The sequence below is a fragment of the Schistocerca cancellata genome, chromosome 2 (genome assembly GCF_023864275.1).
Source record: "Schistocerca cancellata isolate TAMUIC-IGC-003103 chromosome 2, iqSchCanc2.1, whole genome shotgun sequence".
Taxonomy (NCBI): Eukaryota; Metazoa; Arthropoda; class Insecta; order Orthoptera; family Acrididae; genus Schistocerca; species Schistocerca cancellata.
The window spans coordinates 903,075,033-903,088,515 of NC_064627.1; positions in this window are offsets into that span (position 1 = coordinate 903,075,033).

Sequence of the window (13,483 nt, forward strand, 5' to 3'; positions counted from 1 at the left end):
TAGTTTGTAAAGTTGATAGTGCGGTATTAGAAATACCATTTGAATCATCTAGAGTAATGGAACAGAACCAGCTGAGATGGGTAGAATTTAGAGATGATCATGATTCAGGAATACGTCAAAAATTCGATTGGTTTCTGGTGAGGCAGATAGTTGAAGATGGAAATAAGGAGACACTCCTTCGAAATGTAGTGGATAAAACGGAAGAACTATCTGATGCCCAAAGGGAGGATCTATGGCAAATTCTGAAAGAAAATCAGGAGGTATTTTCGGACAAACCGGGACGAGTGATAAATTATGAGTACTGCATGGAGGTAGAGGAGCATGAACCTTTCTTTAAACCACCATATAATGTACCCTTGTCTAAGAAAGAAGCAGTTCAAAAAGAAATAGATTAAATGGTTTCATGTGGGGTCATTGAACGGAGTTCTATCCCATATAATAACCCATTGGTGATAGTAGGTAAGAAGGATGGAAGTGTACGAATAGTGATAGATGCTCGTACTCTGAATAAAGTAGTGAAGAGGGAGTTGGATCGTCCAGAGAACATAGATAATTTATTGCAGAAGTTTAATGGTGTAAAGTACATGACTAGTTTAGACCTAACGGCAGGATACTGGCAAATCCCATTAAGTGAGGAGTCTAGGAAGTACACGGCATTTTTATTCAATGGCAAATGCTACCATTACACAGTGGTACCATTTGGCCTAAATACTTCCGTTTCAGTGTTCATTCGGGCTTTAGACAAAATTTTAGGGAGTGAACTTAGTTCGCTAATCACGGTTTATGTAGATGTTCTGTTAATTGCTACAAGGACATGGGAAGAGCACATGGAGTTATGCGACAGGGTGTTCAAAGCTTTAATTAAAGGAGGAATGACCCTGAACCTGAAAAAATGCGAGTTTGTGGAGAAAGAAATAAAGTTTTTAGGTCACATAGTAACACCTGAGGGAATTGAAAAGGATCCCAACAAAGTCAAAGCAATAAGAAATTGTCCGGCTCCCAAGAATAAAAAACAACTAAAGTCGTTTATAGGACTTTGTTCCTTTTATCGTAAGTGTGTGGATGATCAGGTGTTCAATAGCCCACATCTGAACAACCTACTTAAGAAGAACAGTGTGTATATATGGACTGAGGAATGTGAAACAGCATTCAACCGGCTAAAAGACAATTTGGCTAAAAACGTAAAGTTATGGCACCCTGACCTGTGTGAACCATTCCACATGGCAACAGATAGTTCAGATTATGGATTGGGAGTATCCATATTTCAGGAGGTAATGATAGATGGGGAAAAAACTCATAGACAAATAGCATTTGCGAGTAGAACCATGTCTAAGTACGAAAGAAACTATACAGTTTCAGAGAAGGAGGCTTTAGCTATAGTATGGGGTTTTAGGAAATTTCAACTTTTCTTATGGGGACATAAGACTGTGGTCCATACAGACCATAAAGCTTTAATATTTTTGAAGGACTGCAGATTGTTACATAACAGGTTGACCAGATGGGCGCTGTTTTTACAACAATTTGACATAGAGATCAAGTATGTTAAAGGGAAAGAACATGCAGTACCGGATGCTTTGTCGAGATTACCGGAAGGATGTGAGACACTAGAAAGTGTAAAGAATAGGGAAGATGTTTTTGAGGTGAATTACTTCAAAAAAGCGGAAGGAAGAGAAAAAATTAGGGAAATATGTCGGAATATGCGAAGATATCAAAGTGATGATGATGCACTCAAGTCGGTAAAGGTCAAGTTTGACAATCCGGACGCAACTAACATAAGGGCTTCATATAAAATACATAAAGGTGTACTGTATCTTCAAAGATTAAATAATCCAGGGAAGTGGAGAGTATGTTGGCCGGAACAACACACTGAAGTGCTGATAGATTATGTTCACTTGGCATATGGCCATTGTGGTGCACGGAAGTGTACCAATAAGTTAGATGAATGCATTACCTTTAACAACATGGCACGAAGGGTAGCACAGAGGATAAGATCTTGTGATCTATGCCAAAAGGCGAAAGTAACAAATGCAACTAATCAAGGGCCCATGCAATCAATAAAACCTGATGAAGTATTAGAAATAGTAGCAGTAGATATCTTTGGACCATTACCGAAAACCATGGGGGGTTTTGTGTACATATTTGTAGCAGTTGAACTTTTCTCAAAGTATATAAAGCTTTATCCCTTGAGAAAAGCTAATGCCAGAGCTGTGTATGATAAAATGGTGTGTGATTATTTTGTGAAAGTAGGGAAGCCAAAGAGAATACTATCAGATAATGGTGTTCAGTTTTGCTCAAAAATGTGGAAGGATGGGATAACTGAGAAAAAGGTAGAAGTGGTACATATCTCAGCTTATCACCCATCAAGCAATCCAGCAGAAAGATACATGTGTGAGATAGGTCGGTTATTTAGGACGTACTGCCATAGTAACCACAAGAAGTGGGGCATGTATGTGAGTGAATTCGAAGAAATCATGAATTCATTAACAAACGAGAGCACTGGATTTACTCCAGAAGAAATCCTGAAAAATACAATAAGTAAAAGTCTAGTAGAAGACTTACTAGAATTTCCAAATAGAGTTGAATTAGATTATGATAGTAAAAAGAACTTAGTAAAAGACAAGATGAGAAAACAAGCAGATGCGAGAATTCGTCGCCACGACGAAAAAGTAAGGAATCCCAAATTCAAAATAGGTGATTTCGTTCTTGTAAAAACACATGAAAAGTCAAGTGAAATTAATAACGAGATCAGCAAATTTAAATATATATATAATGGACCATTTAAAATAGTGTCCATACCCAATGTGAATGCTTATTATTTAGAGTACCCATTAACAGGCAAACGCCTGGGAGTAAGAAACATAGTGGATCTCAAAAGGTATGAACCACGAATTCTACCAGATTGAAAATAAATATATAAATAAATATTAAAGTAAACCAATATGTAAATAGTTGTGTTTCTTTTGTTCTATGTGAAAGGTAAATGCTCACTAAAATATATTGCAGTATTCTAATGAAACTTCTAGTTTAAGTAGAGACTAAACGGACTGGGAAAGACTGAGCTTCTAAGAAAGCCTTAATAGATGTGTAAATAAGTGTTGTGGAAGAGGTAGAAAAGTGAGGAGGTAAAGTGAAAAGGACGGGCTACAAAGTAATAGGCGCATAACGTGTGTTTTACTTGCCTGAAATAAAAGAAGTGTATTTAAAACTTTGTAAAAAAAAAAAAAGATATTTAAAGTGTACTGTGTTTAGAAGTAAGAAAATTGGAAAGAATATATGTAAATCATTTATGTAATGTTTAGCAGGAAAGAGAGAAAGAATTGGTGTTTAATTTTAAATATGTAATATAAGTATTGAGGTGTATCAGTAAGAAAGGGAAAACCCTTGGTAAAAAGCTTATCGAACATTTCAGATTCATTATAGGAGAGACTTCTTATTGAATTATCACTGTAAGATACTTCAATAAGAAGTGGGGCATGTGTAACGGAACTGAAATGATGGTGGGCTGACAGTAATTTGGAGCCCGCGCGTCGGAAACAGGCGCGCTTGTGTGAGATTGCCAGGGAGTGCACCCTGATGCCATCTATTGGCGAAGCTGGGAATTAGCGCTGCCTGTCAGACAATGCACTAAGCTATTGGAGTCAAATGTATTCTTTTTCTTGGTAATTATAAGTTATTACTGTATAATTTAATGTTGTAAAGCGCTAGTAGTAAATTATTATGACTGGTATGGACTCCAGGGTAGTAAATATAAATATTCTTAAATACTGAATGATTTCGGTAAAAAGGTGGTAGGGGAACGCCCCCACTCTTGGTGATACGAGCGTAGCTAGGGGTAGCTGGAGACACAGGGACTGAACAATGGAATGGCCTGGCGAGTGTTGACGTGATCGGACGTGCGTAACTGTGCTCACGCAAAAGTGATTGTGCAACAGCGAAGAGTAAAACGCGACGAATGGTTGTTGAAGCCGCCTTTATGCCACTGGGGCTGATTGTAAGAGTTCCTGTGCCCAGATTTTATGGCGGATGTGCAGTAACTTATACGAGTGCTACAACTCATAGTTCCAGCCGCCATTAAGGGCATGAGGCGTGAAGAGCTGCGTTAGCCACATGCATCTCACCACCAGCACCGACACGTCTACCCAAGGCAAGACTGCTTGCAATTGTTAAGTCGAACTTTGTATACATGTAAAAGGAGAATACCAGTTTTCTTTCATGCAAGTGCAGAAGACAGAATATAGTAATGAGTAAAATTACGATGCATGTTGTTCATTGTAAAGTGTAGTAACCTCAAACATAGTATAGTGAAATCAGACTGAGGCCACCATCGCCTCTTTCATTTACAATTCTTTTGGTTGTAGAATACTTTAACGTATAAGAATGTTGAAAAGAGCAATGGTCACACCAGAATGAGTCGCCTATTTACAGTTACTTAAATTTTTCTGAGAAACCTTTCAAGTAAAGTCACTTAACTAATTCTGTATCAATGGTCCAAAGAGTAATATCCAAAGTCATTAAACAAGTTGAAGGATAGAATTTTGTTAACTGAAGTTGCATAACCTGTCTTGGTAGTAATTACCAAGCCACCTCACAGAAATTGAGAGAGTATTTGCTTTGTAGAATCATCTAGAATGATCAGAAATAGTAATATTCAGAATTAAGTTTAAATTCAACTCAAGCCATTTCACTTTGAAACGAGCCCAAAAATTGATTTATTCTTTTGCTCCTTCAGAGCTGGCGACCGTAGTTATAAGTATTTTCAGGAGGATTCGACGGTAAGTCTGCTGCTCTCGTCGTGCTGATAGGATTATCCACTGCTGCTAGCAGTGGTGATTGGATACATAAGCTCACTACCAAGTTAAGTGGGTCAGGTAGGCAGTGTTACCGTGTGAACTGTAGGGCACTGTAGGCCATGGATCAAACCCGTTCAATCATCACAGCTCTTAGGGAAGTAGTCCTGTTAGAAGTGTACTAATCATTAGGTAAATACTGGCGAGTAACGGTCAAAAATGTATACGCAAGTGAATTTAGCAAGGTCCACGTAGCACCTAGTTAATGTGGTGCAATGGCGAGGGTAGGAGTGGAGTAAAAGTGAGCTGAGCTTGTGGCAGCTGTGCTGGATTCAAATATTAACTACGTGAATTCACTACTGCCTCTTACCATTGGGACTGAGCTATTTACAGTTAAAATACGTAGCAGTAAGCGCAAAGGCGTGACAGCTACAAGTCCGTATTGGTTTTATACATACGGAATTGGGAAGTGGGTCATTCCGTCAGTGGAGGGGGTTAAAACAACCGAGTCAGTGGAGAACATACCCCATTTACTGATGGAAAGATTCAGCGGTTCGGTCGCAACGTGACACTTGACCAGCTTCGCCGTTCTCGAGATACTAGCTCACAAGCTCTGCGTAATAATAATCCACCCTTTGTCAAAGTTACTTATTTCAATGGAACTCCCCATCTGGAGCCACTTCTCCGCCAGGGTGAGCCCCATTGGATGTCTGCTCCGCTTACGTATTTTTGTTACCGAATCACGTGCCCACAGTGCCACCAGGAGGCATCCAAGGTCGCAATAGGCAGTGGTCATAGTGTGTATGCTGTTTCACACTCAGAATTCTAACTTTGCCTCCTGGAGATATGTCAGCTTATTTTTGGACAACGAGTAGGATCCTTGGATTTATTCCGATGTCTTCCATCACTTTTATCCTCATTTTCCTTTCCATGTCGGATGGACTTTCTTACATCCAGCGCTTGAATCTTTGAGCACCTGACTGTGTATCCCTTGTTTGACCTCAGCTTCCAAATGTTAAGTTAATACTGCTCCAATGAGCCAGTTGCTGCAGACAATACATGCCATGCGTGAGGGCAATAACACCATGATGTCCGCTGGGCAGTGCTGACATTGGAGAATTATAAGGCTTTTGTCAACCGGAGGAGGAACGAGGAAGCCGAGCTGCCTCAGAGTCACTGAACATGGAAGACTACTGTCATCCAAGACTCACCTGACGCCAGAGGGGATTGACACATTGCGCAGACATTACATCCGCTGCTACCGCATGTGGTGAGTACTGAGTACTGAAGACTCCCCCCCACTCTTTCCCCCAATTACTGAGAGTGTTTGCAGGTGAACTGGCCCTGAGATTATATCTGTATTCTTGATTTGTGAATAATACTATAATAAATATTAATATTTCCATGGATTTATTATTGTTAATTCAATATTTCGATATCAGTCCCTCAGTCAATTCATTGACGTAATTTTTGGCGTCCAGAACGGGACTGATTTGCTTTTATCCTCCATTCGTTCTCAGTATGATGACTTCAAAATTTTTAGACATGACTCGGGAAAAATTATCGTCTGATAGCTGCATCTCAAAATCAAACATTTTTATGCGTGATGGTGTTTGTGTGTTTGTGTGTGTGTGTGTGTGTGTATGTGTGTGTGTGTGTGTTTTGGACATGAATTGCCAATGCTAAGTTTTGTGATGGTTCTGTCATTTCATTTTATAGGGCACTATCTTTTTATGTTCGTCGTGCCTATACAAGTGAGGTTCGGAAAACTGACAGACATAAAAGCCAATAAATCAATCGAGGAAAGTTTGAGAGTGAATGGGGAAGCTCAGAACACTTATTGGAGGGAGGTGGGGGGAGGGGGTTACACAAAGTCAGAATCCATTGGATTGCATACTTTCTATGTTAGCAAATACCACGGAACAGTTACACGAAGTAAAACAAGGTACTGTAGCCACAGCAAGACATTTAGCTGAACTAAAACAAGGAAATGTCATGGCAAATCAGTTAGCTGAACTAAAAGTTGGAAACGGCACCGTGGCAACTCAGTTAGCTGAATTATAACAAGGTACTGTCACAACGGTTGTTCCTACAAGTTTTATGGTCATGACACGACTCTGAAGATCAAGCAGAGTAGGGGACGACGGGCGTTAATGTATGCGGATGAAAAACAGGACGCTGCAAGCGTTTGTGGATCTGAAGGACGCGACAAATATGCACAGTAGCTGTTGAAGGAGAGACGAAATAAGTGGGCGACACAGGGACTTGGAGTCAGTTGCCTTCAAGCGTCATGCTGATATGCATGGGTCCATTGACAGCAATGAGTGAGTAAAATCGTTATCTATGTACGTAAGCCACACAAAAATTCTTCAGAGGCTCGGCATTTTTGCAAGTAGCCCATCTAGTAGTTTGTTTTTATTAGAGTACATGGAATACAAGAATAGAAAGTCAACAATGTTGCAATTCAATTAGTTCCCAACGACAAATAAGGGGGGAAATGTTATCACTGGAGATTCAGTAAAAATCATAGACGAAACAATATTGTTTATTCAATTAATTACGCTCTCTTTACTTTTGCTTGCATAACTGTTGACTACAAAAATCATAAACACTAGTAACCAAAAGTTCAAGATGAATACACCACTCACATTATGTGTCACTGACAACAAATGTCATTACCAAGTAACATAGCTCGATGAAGTTTGTACCATAAATATAAAGAACACGTACAGTATAGTTCTAAAGGTAACTGAAAGAAATAGGTAATTAGACGAAGAGAAATGACATTTTTATTCTAAGATAACAATTGCACTGAAGTCACCACAATTCGTGGTCCCCACCTGGATATTACAAAATGCGGGATAAGGTTCTTAATAGGGTGTACGATCACGACAGATGGCAGTGGATGCTCTGCAACATGCTCCCATCCTGACCACAAGTTTGATAAGAAGTACTTGTGCCAGGGTATTTTATCTCCTCCAGTGGTGTTGACAACTGCTGGATGATAGTTGATGCATGAGGACATTCTGCATTACGTCTCTCAAACGCATCACACACGAGCTCCTTGACATTTAACTAAGGGGAACGGGTAGGCCAGTCCATTCACCGAATAACCTGAGAGCTCCTCCAACAGCACTGTTAGATGCGTTCGCACATTGTCTTCCATGAAAATGAAGACAGGGCCGAATGCACTACTTAATAGACGCACATGGAAAAGGTGTACAGTGTTAGAATAACTTAGGCCCATGAGTGTACCCTGTTCAAAGATTTGGAAGTCGGTGCGCCCATGCAACATTACGTCGCCCCACACCATAAGACCTGGACCACCAACACGAACGTATTCGCTAACGCTGGACGTACCTTCATGTCGCGAGAAGTGGGGACAATTAATGCAGTTGTTTTAATGGCCACTGACGCGTCCGATCATATACCTTACATAAATAACACCATCCCTTTCCATTTACCTTTTAGTTCTTCAACGTCAATATGAATCATACCTCTACACGATAGGCTATCCTTGCAATATTTCAAACCTATGCATACCGGTATTCTGTTTGTGTAGATGACGGCTGGTAGCTCTAGATACTAACGTGTTCCAATCTTGAAACGCTAAGCTCGTTACACAGTGGCGTTTTTAAACTCTGGAACATACCATACACTGAAGGAAGACACATTTTCAAGTGCCCCTTTATCATCTTCACGATCAGGAAGACATCAGCGGAAATACTTTGTGTCCTGTTACAATAGTGAATCATTTTGGGAAGTTAAGGTCTTAATGGATAATGTAAATACCTTTAAGGTAAATGGGAGGCATTATCCCCTTGCGGAAGTCCCGTCTCGTCAGAAACGTGCTACGGTGCTAGAATACAAAGGTTTTTAGGAGATCCAGTTTATCGGCATCAACACGATGTATAAGGGGCGTTGAAAATGAAAAGGGACAGAGTCTGTAATGCGCAAACCGGTGACAGAAGGGTAATATCGTGGCGTGTGTGGCGAGGTGTTGTTCCGACCAGAGCGTGGAAGTTCACAGCCCGTCGCTAGAGGGCACGCATGCACGTCACGTGACTATACAGAGCTAGCAGCAGCATGCATCAATCATCCAACGTTGCAAGTTGCACTGCAAACAGTGACATGGAGGCATCAACAGAAGAGCAAGAAAGTGTTGTTCGTTTCTTGACAGCGGACGGCGAAGCTGGTCACGTGTCACGTGCTACTGTTGTATCTACGGAAAGTAGTAGAATGACAGTGAAAATAGTGGTAAATAGTTGGACATCCGCTACTGTTCACAAAACATGGAGTTCGGAGGCATGTCTGCTCTGTAAAGTAGGATAGATGGCGATCCGTGTAATCTGTGCCAAACGAACACAATGCTAGTGCACGCACAAGTGTTTCGGTGCACACTGTTCATCGTACATTGTTGGACATGGAGCTCCTCAGCAGACCACCCTTATGACCCAACTACATCGTCAATTGTGATTGCAGTGGGCACAAGACCAACGAGATTCGACAGCTGATCAATGGAAACGTGTCGACTCCTTCGGTGAGTCACGTTTAGCTAGACTATGTCGCTGGTCGTGTCCACAGATGCCTTCAGCGAGGTGAAAGGCGGCTCGAAACGTCCAGCGCGCCACTGATAATATCTGGTCATGGGTTGCAGCGAGACTTACACCATATTAAATGCCATGCACTATGATTGGTGGTCTCTGGGCCAGAGTTGAAGCAACATGGATCGATGTATCCATACCTCGTACTTTCAGTCTGTCGGGAGTGGCCGTAATTCGGTGGTTCTGAGTTTGTAAGAGATTTTACTTGTTGCTTAAATCAGCGTCGCCACTTATAGAACCTAGGTTGTCGATCACAGAGAAAGTTCAGGCGTGTGTAATTCGTTAGACCCTGACATAGTTGTTGGTGAAGTGGTTAGGGGTGTTTTAATTGCCGAGTTACGACTCAGCAATTTTTCACCTCTAGTACAAGAGGATGATCATCGCAAGATACACCGCCGCAAAAAAGAAATCTTTGCCTCGCTACTGTGTATTTCTACTAAGGACCAAGTGTGACGGAAAGGTTGCTTAGTCCCTAGTTGGTTGCTTGTTACCGAGTGTCGTTGAACGTGTGGTCCACGCATTAAAGCGTTGCAAACTTCTGCATTAGAAAACGGCTTTATGTTTTTTAATTCTCGTTTCTGAGTTGGCTATGTGGGTACGTTTTGCATGGCGTATTTCCTTTGGTTTTGGGTTGATTATTACCCAGCGAACGTGGCAATCTGGAATGATGGTTGCGTTTCTGAATCAGGTTGTTCGATGCTCTAAAGTTTTCAGAAGTGGAAACGTGTTTCGCAAAAGCGGCATTTTGATTGTCGCTCATTGGCGTTATTTTGGTTGATTGATTCAGTACAGCTGTACCGTCTTCTGTGGAACCTTGTTGAGAAGCACTGTATAGTTTCTCGTAGATAAGTGCACCTCTGGAGTTAGTTATTTAATCCCAGTTATCTATCGACCGTAATTACTGATCGGCGTGTGATCGCACTGTAAGTCTTAACATTACATTACTACAGGAATGTTACTTGTGATGGCTGACACCGTATTGTGGAACTTATGTGAAATGATTTGCTGAGGCAGCGTAGCCCTACTGTTATACTAAGCAGCCTGCTGGTAGGTGATGATGATGAGCGTATGGCATTGGTGGCGGTGCGGTTCGGCCACTGCTCCACAAGTTCTCCAACGCCACTACGGCGACTTGCGAGTGAATGAGGATGAAAGACACACAACACCCAGTCATCTCGAGGCACAGAAAATCCCTGACCCCGGCGGGAATCGAACCCGGGGCCCCGTGCGGGGAAGCGAGAACGCTACCGCAAGACCACGAGCCGCGGACTGCTTGTAGGTGTTTGGGCTTCTTTCTGCTGGCGCTTGGGAGTGGAGCTCTAGTACTTCGTGCAGGATAATATTAAGACCATTACCGCAGCAAATTACTTCCACGATTCACCTTTTGTCAGTTTTTTTTTTCTTTTAACAGACTTAGTATAACAATGGCGTGTGACTGGGGCCTCCCGTCGGGCAGACCGTTCGCCGGGTGCAAGTCTTTCGATTTGACGCCATTTCGGCGGCTTGCGCGTCGATGGGGATGAAATGATGATGATTAGGACAACACAACACCCAGTGCCTGAACGGAGAAAATCTCCGACCCAGCTGGGAATCGAACCAGGGCCCTTAGGATTGACATGCTGTCGCGCTGATCACTCAGCTACCGGGGGCGGACAACAGACTTAGTGATCGTATTTAAAATATTTTATATATTCTATTGCTCTGTATTTTTCGGAGGTTTTCTTGGGGTCTTGTTTAATTAACAAGGTATCTCTGGTTATTTTAAGGGTTAATTTTTGTGATTTTAAGTGAGCTGCTTACTAAAAGTTCCGTCTGATGAAGCCTCTGTCTCAGTTTTACGTTGACTGGTTAGTTTTAGTTGAAAGTGATGTATTGTGTTTGGGGCCTCGTTGCAGTTGTAAATTTTGGGCCAGGTCTTAAAAGAGTACTTGTGAGTTTCTAACTGGGTACCCAGAGCTTTTTACGTTTATATAGCACTGACAATATTACAGGTTCCTAAACGTCATATTGGTTATCAGCCGTGTACTGCGCTGTCGTCAATACTGTGTATTGATGGAGGCCAATAGTTTCAGGTTTCTCAGGCAGCACGTTGGAGTTTCTGCTGTGGCAACCCCTCCTCCCCCCCCCCCCCTCGCCTCCCACCCGCCACAATTAGCTGGTTGAAGAGGCCTTCTGCATACCGACCAACTAGTGTACATCACGCACCAGTTTTCGAATTTTTAATAAATAAAAAGTACATAAAATTGACATCGGCAAAATTGATATCCAGCACTCCACTATTTGCTCTTTCAGCATACATCAGCAAAGTCTATTTGTCTGGAACACAGCACAACAATTTTTTTTCTCTTTTTCTTTTCATTAGCTTACTGGTTATGGAGTTTTATTATACCACAATTGAACGCTTTTGGTCGAAAGCTAGAGTAAGAGATGGCAGAAAGAAGAACGCAGAAATTAGAAAGACTATTTATACTCATGATTCTTATAAGAGTCAGTGGAAAAACTAAAATTATTTTAAATCATTCTCAAGGTGAAAATCATTGAACGCAAAATTATACCACCACGTGTAGCTGTCTCGGTGGTAACACGTCCATAGAAGAGAATATTAGCTTTGAATCTGGGCCAATGGAGGTACAAAAATTTCAGGATTTGATTCTAAACATTAAAGGAAACGATAGCCAGAGCTGGGATTCGAGTGTGGACCTTGACAGGTCTGGATCCAGTGCTACTATGCCCAGTGGAAAACTGCGTACTATTTCGCTATGGTAATAGGGGATCAACGGATTCTTGAAGTGAATTCAGAAGTAACAGTCATGTTATTATAATTCCAATTACGTATTTTATATCTTGTAATCAATACATATTTTTTTAAATCAACAAACTTGTAAGTGCCAGTGGCAGAACGGAGGTACAGCACAGAACTGATGAAAATTATTTAATTTCTGGGCGTTGGCGCTGCAAAATATAGGCCATAAAAATATCAGACGTCCTCAAATATCTGGTCGCAAAGGCCACGTGCATTTATAAGGGTTTCTGTATGGAGCGAACTAGAGCCAACCACCTAATCCATCGTTGCATGTGTCATAAATGAACACATACATGAAGATGTAAGGAAAAAATTGGGAGAAACGGCACAACAGACATACTAAACACAGTGTATTATGTTGTACGTCTTGTCGGTAAAAGTATTATTACTAGTCTTTTGCAATTGATTTTCAAATTTGTTTCTTAACCAGACATGCTTGGCGCATCTTCAGCGGACAACAAAATTAATACTTATTATAATAATATTTGTTTAATTATAAATATTTTGAGATGTTTGGTGTTACATATTTCGTCTCTAGATGTAGAAACTCCCGTTTTCCTTTCAAATTTCATCAACGTAGATGTACTCAACGTTTATCCCGTTAACTAACTTCCGCCGCCTCTAGCACCCCTCACAACTGTTAGCGGAGCCTATTGTGCTATCCCATGTAGTTATAATGTTACTGATAATTACCAGCTTTAGGTCAGTTTCAATGACTAATTTTTATGTGATTTAAATATTATCTTCCTGTAAAGTGCGTTACGACGAGAGCATTTTGCTCGTGAATCTGTTCATCTTTTATTAAATGTCATTGTTTGGATCTTCTGATGAAGACACCCAAATTCGACGTAAAATCTTTTTGAAACAAGTTTGCTGTGTTATACAAATCATACTCTTCTACGGTTGCTGTCCCACAGTCATGCTTAAAATTGACGGTGTAAACTGCTCTAACAGTCTCGTAAGCGACTCACGTTGAGAATGCTTGAAACGCTTTTAGCCTAAATACCGCTACAAGCGTTAATAATATCCCGAATGCAGTCCCGAAAAATGATGGAATATACATAAAGATTTTTCGGATATGACTTACCAGTCTTCTGCAGTATAGCATCAGTTATTCTCTTAAGTCACATACCACTGTTCCTCTCATCCGATCATATCAAGAATATTTCAGTTAAATTAACCCGAAATCACACAATATTTCATCCATTGCTCGTTTTCTATAACTTGCCGCCTGTAAAATAATATTCGTTTTCCAGGTACTGCTAGTTGCTGCTTTGCACATATTTACT